Source organism: Diplotaxodon limnothrissa, linkage group LG17 (assembly GCF_057381915.1).
Source record: "Diplotaxodon limnothrissa isolate DT_005_m linkage group LG17, D_limnothrissa_male_GT1.1, whole genome shotgun sequence".
NCBI classification, from domain to species: Eukaryota; Metazoa; Chordata; class Actinopteri; order Cichliformes; family Cichlidae; genus Diplotaxodon; species Diplotaxodon limnothrissa.
In genome coordinates this window covers 40351416-40361209 of record NC_140612.1, presented here as the reverse complement: position 1 = coordinate 40361209, position 9794 = coordinate 40351416, and positions in this window count along the sequence as shown.

The window sequence follows — 9794 nt, the reverse complement described above, 5'->3', positions numbered from 1 at the left end:
TTTTCCCGACTACAAGACGAGCACGCGCAGTTGATAATTTGAAGCATTATGGGAAATGTATTTCTTTTAAGCGAGGTAGCAGTTTAGTCAACCTAAACAAATCTCGCTTGAAAACATAAGTATTAAGCTGTAAAAACAAAACAACAAACAAACAAAATAATTATGTGTATACCGTGTATTAGCAACTAGGTCTAAGTTTTTAAAAAATCGTCCTCGTGACCTCTGGTGTATACAGATACTCCAGACAGTGACCGCCGGCAGATGACGCCAAAACATACTAAATCGACGTCAATGTAAGTACCAATGTACCAATGACTGTAGAAAAGATTGTTTTTACAGTCATTGGTAAATACGCTTGTGCAAGCATAGAAATACAGGTAGCAAATATCTGTTATTTTTATGCATCATATATATATATATATATATATATATATATATATATATATATATATATATATATATATTAAGCATCATATATATATATATATATATATATGGCAGTTTCCAAGGCCTCAGGTATGGACAACTTGCTGTATTTCTTAGGCACCATTGCAGACATAGAGGACAGTTACAAGTACCTGGGGATCCCGCAGGCAAATGGGAACCATGAAGAGGCCGCTAGAAAGGCTGCAACCACCAAGTACCTGCAGAGGGTCAGGCAAGTCCTGAGGAGTCAGCTGAATGGTAAGAACAAGATCCGGGCCATCAACACATACGCCCTGCCCGTGATCAGGTACCCTGCTGGGGTAATAAGCTGGCCAAAGGAGGAGATAGAAGCCACTGACATAAAGACAAGAAAGCTCCTGACCATGCATGGAGGGTTTCACCCCAAGTCCAGCACCCTGAGGCTGTACGCTAAGCGGAAGGAAGGGGGCCGGGGACTGGTGAGTGTCAGCACCACAGTCCAGGATGAGACAACGAACATCCAAGAATACATTGGGAAGATGGCCCCAACTGACCGAGTGCTCAGTGAATACCTCAGGCAGCAGAAACCCAAGAAAGAGGAGGGAGACGAGGAACCATCATGGAAGGACAGGCCCCTGCACGGTATGTACCACCGGCAGATAGAGGAGGTGGCTGATATCCAGAAATCCTACCAGTGGCTGGACAAAGCTGGACTGAAAGACAGCACAGAGGCACTAATCATGGCAGCACAAGAACAAGCTCTGAGTACAAGATCCATAGAGGCTGGGGTCTATCACACCAGGCAAGACCCCAGGTGCAGGCTGTGTAAAGATGCCCCAGAGACTATCCAGCACATAACAGCAGGGTGCAAGATGCTAGCAGGCAAGGCATACATGGAACGCCATAACCAAGTGGCCGGCATAGTGTACAGGAACATCTGTGCCGAGTATAACCTAGAAGTCCTGAGGTCAAAATGGGAGATGCCCCCAAGGGTGGTGGAGAATGACCGAGCTAAGATCCTGTGGGACTTCCAGATACAGACGGACAAAATGGTGGTGGCTAACCAACCGGACATAGTGGTGGTAGACAAACAGAAGAAGACGGCCGTAGTGATCGATGTAGCGGTTCCGAATGACAGCAATATCAGGAAGAAGGAACACGAGAAGCTGGAGAAATACCAAGGGCTCAGAGAAGAGCTCGAGAGGATGTGGAGGGTGAAGGTAACGGTGGTCCCCGTGGTAATCGGAGCACTAGGTGCGGTGACTCCCAAGCTAGGCGAGTGGCTCCAGCAGATCCCGGGAAAAACATCGGAGATCTCTGTCCAGAAGAGCGCAGTCCTGGGAACAGCTAAGATACTGCGCAGGACCCTCAAGCTCCCAGGCCTCTGGTAGAGGACCCGAGCTTGAAGGATAAACCGCCCGCAGGGGCGTGCTGGGTGTTTTTTTATATTATATATATATATATATATATATATATATATATATATATATTAAGCATCATATATATATATATATATATATATATATATATATATATATATATATATATATATATATATATATGATGCATAAAAATAACAGATATTTGCTACCTGTATTTCTATGCTTGCACAAGCGTATTTACCAATGACTGTAAAAACAATCTTTATATATATATATATATATATATATATATATATATATATATATATATATATATATATATATATGTGTGTATATATGTGTATATATATATATATATGTATATGTATGCTCAGTGAATACCTCAGGTAGCAGAAACCCAAGAAGGAGGAGGGAGACGAGGAACCATCATGGAAGGACAGGCCCCTACACGGTATGTACCACCGGCAGATAGGGGAGGTGGCTGATATCCAGAAATCCTACCAGTGGATGGACAAAGCTGGACTGAAAGACAGCACAGAGGCACTAATCATGGCAGCACAAGAACAAGCTCTGAGCACAAGATCCATAGAGGCTGGGGTCAATCACACCAGGCAAGACCCCAGGTGCAGGCTGTGTAAAGATGCCCCTGAGACAATCCAGCTCATAACAGCAGGGTGGAAGATGCTAGCAGGCAAGGCATACATGGAAAGCCATAACAAAGTGGCCGGCATAGTGTACAGGAACATCTGTGCCAAGTATAACCTGGAGTAATTAGTTAGATTACTCGTTATTCCCATCACTGTATATATATATATATTTACATATATGAGGCATAATATATAATAATAACATTATGATATCATCAAATCAAATCTCATGAGGCATTAAAAAAATATTTGCAAAAGGCTTAAAGACAACTGGAGTATATTGGACTAACCAATACAGGACTAAAGTTGTCTTTAAAAGTCTCTGTAGTATAATTAAAGGATACTGAGGGTAGTGCTGTGCAGAAAGAATAAAAGCCTAAACTAGCTTATTTATGTAATTCATTGACTGCTTGACTGGATATCACTATTTTCCATTATTATTAGTATGTATAAAAGTTCTGTATAAAGTTCAGTTTGCATTTTTGTTTGCATTTATGAAAAGGCAGCACGATGGTTAGCAGTGTTGCCTCACAGCAAGAAGGTCCTGAGCCGGGGTCTTTCTGTGCGGACTTTGCATGTTCCCGTGTTTGCGTGGGTTCTCCCCGGGTACTCTGGCTTCCTCCCACAGTCCAAAGACATGCACTTTGTGGTTAATTGAAAAATCCAAATTGCCCATAGGTGTGAATGTGAGTGCGAATGGTTGTCTGTCCCTGTGTGTTAGCCCTGCGAGAGACTGGCGACCTGTCCAGGGTGTACCCCGCCTCTCGCCCTATGACAGCTGGGATAGGCTCCAGCGCCCCCACGACCCTGAAAAGGATAAGCGGAAGCGGATGGATGTATGGATTTATAAAAAGGTGTGGGTCTTGATAAGTGTTAAACTTATACACTTAAAAAACAATCGTTGGCCCTTAGAAACATGGACCAACAATTTTAAAATAAATAATAATAATGATAATAAAATGCAGCTGAAACATATGAAATCATAGGTTTATTTATTCAAATAATTAATCATTAAGGATGTTGTGTTAGGTGGAAACTGAATGTGTACAGATTATATTTGAATAGATTAAATTTAAAGTCATTTAACTCATATAACAAAATTACATTGAAATTGTACATGTGATGTGTGTATCTGTCGATCTAGCTAGCTGCCTATTATGATGCACATGCAAGTTTTGCTTTGTGTCCTTATGGATTTACAGTAATAACTTGAATATCTTTATAAATGTGATTCCTCTGCTCCGTACAGGAGCAACAGAGCTAATCTTATCTTTGAGCTACACCCTTCATAACTTCATGCTCCGTATTACACAGCACATTTAATTACTTGTAGAAGGTTGAAGTGTGAATGTTTTCTTTTTATGTGTGCAGCTGTGTGTGTTTTTTCCTTTCTTTTGTTACACAGCCACTTGCACTTTCACTTGGTGCTCTTGGGTGGAATTTCTTCGGAAGTCTCAGTTTCAGACATTTTACTGTGTCCCTTTGTGACATAAACCTTGTTGGTATTCAGAAACTGTTGAGACTAGTTGGACAAATACCTCAGTGGCTTGTTGGTTCATAATGAAAATGAGACTTCCATGAGACAAAAGCGTGAACACGAGAAGTTTTAAGGCAAACATTTGCTGCAGGCAGCGGAGCTATTTTCTGACAGTCTGCCGTCACGCCTGGATACCAACGTGTACAGTAAGCTGCAGCAACATTACAGTGAAAACCTCTTAATCTGAGTCAACCATACCAACAGTTGTCAGGACTTGTCATCAGCATTAAAGGCAGGAGCATGGACACTCCAGCCTGTGGTGTTTGAATTTAAACAGATGTGATTCATGGTTATGGGGACATTTACTTAAATCCAGCAAAGATGAGAGTACTTCAAAAGAACTTTGCAGGAAGTTAATCCTTTGGAAATCTAGCCACTCATCTCTTACACCATCCTTGACATTTTTTCAAGTTTCGGTCCTTTCATTCAGTAAAGTGAGCCTAGCGTGTGAAACATCAATAGGACCAACCCAAAAGTAGGAGGTGGGAGCCTGCTGTGCACTATAATTTATTTTTCTTTTTCTTTTTTTTCTTTTTTTTTTTTTTTTCTTTTAAATGACATCAGAAACAGCAGTATGCGACATTACGTGATGGCAGAGCTTCAGTTCATCCTTTGTCTTTTTTTTTTTTTTTTTTTTTTTTTTTTTTTTTAAATAAATAGGACAGGGGGAATGAATGAGAGAAAGAGGGGGAGAGAAAGAAAGAAAACCAAAGGGGAGAAGAGACGGTGAGAAGGGGGGGGAAGAGAGAGAGAGAAAGAAAGAAAAAAGAACTCCTGGGTCACCTGTATGGAGAAAAAAAACAAACAAACAAAAAAAACAAACAGAGGAGACAGCAAACAACAAAGAGCAACATAATAATAAAGAAAACAAAGCACCATCACAATAAACTAGCTAGCCATAGATATCAATATTTACTAAATAATAAACGATATTGTGCAGCACGCAAGATAGACAGCGCACAGTGTGCTTTGAGGTAGCAGCCAAGAAAGCTTTAGTCCGCGTCTGTGAATACCCATGTGTGCATACCTGTGTGGATCAGCATGCTTGCATTCCAAAGGTTTCTCCATGTAATGATCTGCTAGGGAGTGTGGGGGGGCCACAGCCCCGTCCTCCAGGGTGTGAAGCGGGTATGGAGGAGATCAAAACTCCAGACATCCAGAGGCCCCCAGAACACAAGAGACCATGGAAGACCAACAGAGGGGCAGCCGCGCCACTATTCCAGTAAGAGCTGAGGAGAGTCCCAGATGAGGGCTCGCCCAGCAGCCGCGGAGCAGAAGTCAGGGGGAGTTGCAGTGACGCGCCTGTGAGCTCCGCCGGCCCCCAGCTGCGCCTGAGTGACCGAGCCCCAGGCCGAGAGGCCGGGGGCACCCCACCTCCAAAGGGGCCCGAGCGAGCCCCAGGCCCCAGGCCCCGACAAGCGGCCGCCAAGGAGTGAGCCGGTGTGTACCCGGACGCCCACCCCCAGACACAAAGAACCACCAACACACCGACACCTGAGGGAGTCCGCCACCGGCAGGGGAAGTGGTGGTGGGTGGAGATAGGCCTCCAAACCTTATTTTTCTGCAGCCGTTCCAGCTGTGTTACTCATTCTCATCCTCCACTGAGTCCTCCATCCTCTATCTTCCCCATTTCTTTGAAAAGTTTGCTCCCCCCACCTTTGTTTTGGTAACAACAATCACGTTCTGTGAGGCCGTGTTGCTGTGGCGGTTGCATTGCGTTGGACTTTATTCCACGCGTTCAAAAAGTTGCCCCTTGTTTGTACTGAAAGCTCACCAGGCCCAACACTCACATCATCACTTCATCGCTGACCTTCATGAGTCACGAGGATCTTAACAACATATATAAACAACTTTACTTAAAATAGGTTTTCTTACAGGCAGTTAAGTCATCTCCCAAACATCCGGTGTCCATATTTGGTCTAGCATGCTTCCAACCGGGTGTCCTGCTGTGTCATGACATCACCTCAGTTAAACTGTTTTTTATGTGGGTGAACTAGAGCGTGACAGATGGGCTTTCCAAGACTCCAAACATAAAAAAAGCACAAAAAAGTGTTCCAATTAGCGAAGGAGTATAAACAAAGGGGGGACCAAAATGTCAGGATGGGGGTGGAATCAGGTGGTCGGAGCATGGGTAAACAGTGAGATAAACATTTGTTTGAGTGGAGCAGTGAGTCAGGTCATGTATGGGGTCTTTTCCAAGAGGAAAGACTTACTGTATCTGTGTAAATGTTTTTCTGGACTTCACTCTGCAGTTATTCAGGAAACTCGGCTCATGTGAGGCCGACCCTTCAGATAAGCATCGAGGTAAAATATACCCTCATTTCTTAATGGCGTTAAAAAGATCTTTCCTCAGCTCTTCCAAGATGACTCACTGTGTCTTCTGCCTCACTCACTTGTGGCCAAAAGCCAGGAATAGATGGTTGTAGATTGACTAAAGTGTGACTTAAACATGAACCACTTTCTGCTCCGATGGCTTCTGTGGAAAGTATCCAAAAGATTTTGATAGAGACGCTATGGTGTAAAAATGATGCAATAAAAGCTAGAGGCTATGCAAGTCATGCGAGATGCGCTACTGTGGAATGGCAAACACACGTAGATCCTTAGAGGAATATTTATAAGAGTGTAACAGTTTGGCAGCTCTGGCTTCAATATTCATTAGAAATCCTTCTTACAGGCAATTACTGTATATAAGAGACTAATGTAATTTCCCCCCCAAGGAAGCCACAACCCCCCCTCACCTGAGAAAGTTTGAAATAAGCTTGGACGTTCTTTTCCAAATTTCTAAATCACTAAAGCTACAAAACCTACAACAAATAAAGTGACCCCCTATTAGTCAAATTTAACCCTTTTCTTTGCCTTACAGCAGGGCTGGGCAACTCCAGGCCTCGAGGGCCGGTGTCCTGCAGCTTTTAGATGTCCTTGAACCAACACAGCTGATTTAAACGGCTAAATTACCTCATCAACACGTCTTGAAGTTGCAATCATGTCATTCAGGTGTGTCGACCCAGGATGAGATCTAAAACTTGCAGGACACCGGCCCACGAGGCCTGGAGGTGCCCAGCCCTGCCTTACAGCATGAAACCTGCCAGTTCAATTAACCTGATACGTCCATGATACGTTAGGTTGTGGGACCATCTTTACCAGCAAGAAGTCTGGAGTCTGAAATGGTCATCACTGCTGTGCTCGTGGTCATTTGTCCTGTCACGTGATCCAGTTTCAGCTAAATTTTGTATCTGAAATTGGACAGAGGATTTCATACATGATTCAGTGACTCCAAGGTGCCCAAGTCCTGTGGCTGTAAATCAAACCCAACTCATCACCCCTGCGCCGCCATGCTTCACAGTCAGCAGGAAGTGTTTTTGCAGATATGCTGTGTCTATTTTGTTTGTTAGATGTCACACATCTATTCACACAGAATAGAAGGTGTTTGCTGTTAAACCATTTTAGTGTTTGAGTTCATTCACGACAATTTGGTGCGATACTCCAGTAACTGGGACCGGTGGTGGCACTTGGTGAGCATATTAGAGCTTCATAGTCCAAAGGTAAACTGTGCCTCTGAGTCAGTGCACAACTCTGACGACCTGGGTAAGTCCTCCAGGGGACCTCTTCAACTTTTTCTCAAACTGTTATGGAGTCGAAGCATCGCATTAAATGAGAACACACGGATGAACTTTCCCGGAAACACATAAAACTGCAGCCTTTTCAGATACACGCGCGCCCGTCACTGAGCAATAATGTCCGACACTCCTGCTTTTCAGTCAAGCTGAAGATTGTCGAATCATTGGTGGACAGAAGATTAAAAAACAAGTCTGATAAATGAAAACGATAAATGTAGTAAGAAAAGCAGTAAACTAAGGACGGCCTTTTGAGAAGAAGGAAGCATGAACGGTAAATGTGTCTTATTTCTATAAAGCTTCTCTATTTTCTCAAGTGTTGTTCCCAAAATGTGGTTTTAATGATTTGATTATAAGTTAAACAAAGTAAGTATGATAATATAGTTCTGATAAATTTACGACGAGATGGAGGAAACCTGTCTGGAGGCTGTCTGAGCTTTAAGAGGCGAACTGCGTCTCGAAAATACACACATAATAACACAAAAACACTTACCTTCCATAAGAATTTATATGATCCTATTATCTACTTCATGACAAACCTTGTTTCCTACAGGCTGTTTGATTTATCTCACTGCAAATTAAATTGTGGGTTATTGCAAGTCATCACTGAAAAGGAAAACAAAAAATTAAGTTGTGGTTTCAGCATGCCAGGAGTTCAGGGGGTCACGGGTGAGTCAAGTCTGTGCTTCGATACAGATGAAGTTATCATACACGCGACAGCATCCGTCTGCACACTATTTTTCTTCCGTAACCTTATGCAAACTTTTGAAAACTTTCTTTTTCTGATCCCTTTTTGAAAATTTTACTTCATTTCAAGATGAGTTACTAAACTCGAGAGTATTTACACCAGGCCTTTTAATCTATGCAAAGTACGCACACTTAAACGAAAGGGTTTAAGTGTGTGGAGTGTAGACAGAGGTGGTGGGAGTGAAGGAAAAAGTCGTCAGATGACAGAGTAAAATTCTTGGCTTCATCTCCTGGCAAATTCTGAAGCGATCCTCTGCTGCTTAGGTTCAATATAGACTTAAAATATGTGTGAAATTGTGTGAAATTTCACTGTATTTTAGTTTTACTAAGTATGAATGGAAAATGGAGAAAAGCCTCGCTCTGTCCGAAGGCTTAAACACATTTGAAATCCTAATTTTACTTCCTCTTTGAGCCGCAAATGAAACGTGCAATTTCTACAATTCGAAAAAGTCCAAACTCACTACTTTATAACCACCTGAACAGGAACTACTAATGCAAGATGTTGTGGACTCCATCAGCGACTTCCTGGCCACAGTGGTGAGCATTCTCACCCTGCCTTTAAAACCCCCAAATCTATATCGTGTATGAATGAAATGCAATGGCAAACATTCGATTTTTTATTATTATTGTTATTATGACTGACAGGAGTATGTTTACTTAAATACTAATACAAAGGTTAAAGGGAAACCTGGCGTGAGCAACTTTAAATGCGATGATGTTGACACTGTGCTGAGTCATGACTTGTGGGGTAAGATTACACACAGGAACCCCAACATTAACCATTTCCTTTTTTGTGACTTCCTCCATTTGTTTCCAATTCCCAGTATGACCTGTGCAGACATGAATGAACCCGTCTATGATCACAGTGATGAAAATGAAGCTGCGAAACGTTGATCTTTTTCTTACTTCCTCTGTTTTTAAATGCTGTCAGAGCACCTGGGATACATCAAACATACACGTGTAACACATTTGGGGATGTCTGTTTGTACAAACCCTGATTTTTTACAAGCAGCCTGTGTAAATCTCAATTGAATCGAATATAAAAACTACAAAAAAACCCTGTTAATCATTATTTTTACAAGTAGATACAGCGTTGGAGTCAGTGTTACAGTTTTGGCTTGTATCGGGGTAGTGGTGAGGGGAGTTGTGCTCTCTCTCTCTTGCTCTCTCTCTCTAAATATATATATTTATATATATTGTATTAATAGAAGCTGCTCTCCTCACATTACTGTAACTGTCTCGCCCATATTCTGAAGCACCCATATCTGGGTCACTGATGTTTCGTCATCAACTGGATGTCAATCTTTTCCTTTAGACAACAATCCCAAAACACTAGAGCGCTGGTGGAGATGTTACGCTTGCCTATTTATTGAAACCCAGCTCAATATTTTCATATTTTAATGTAACTGTCTTTCTTAGATCTTTCTTCCTTTGGTTCTTCATCAGCAGCCAAACTCTTCAT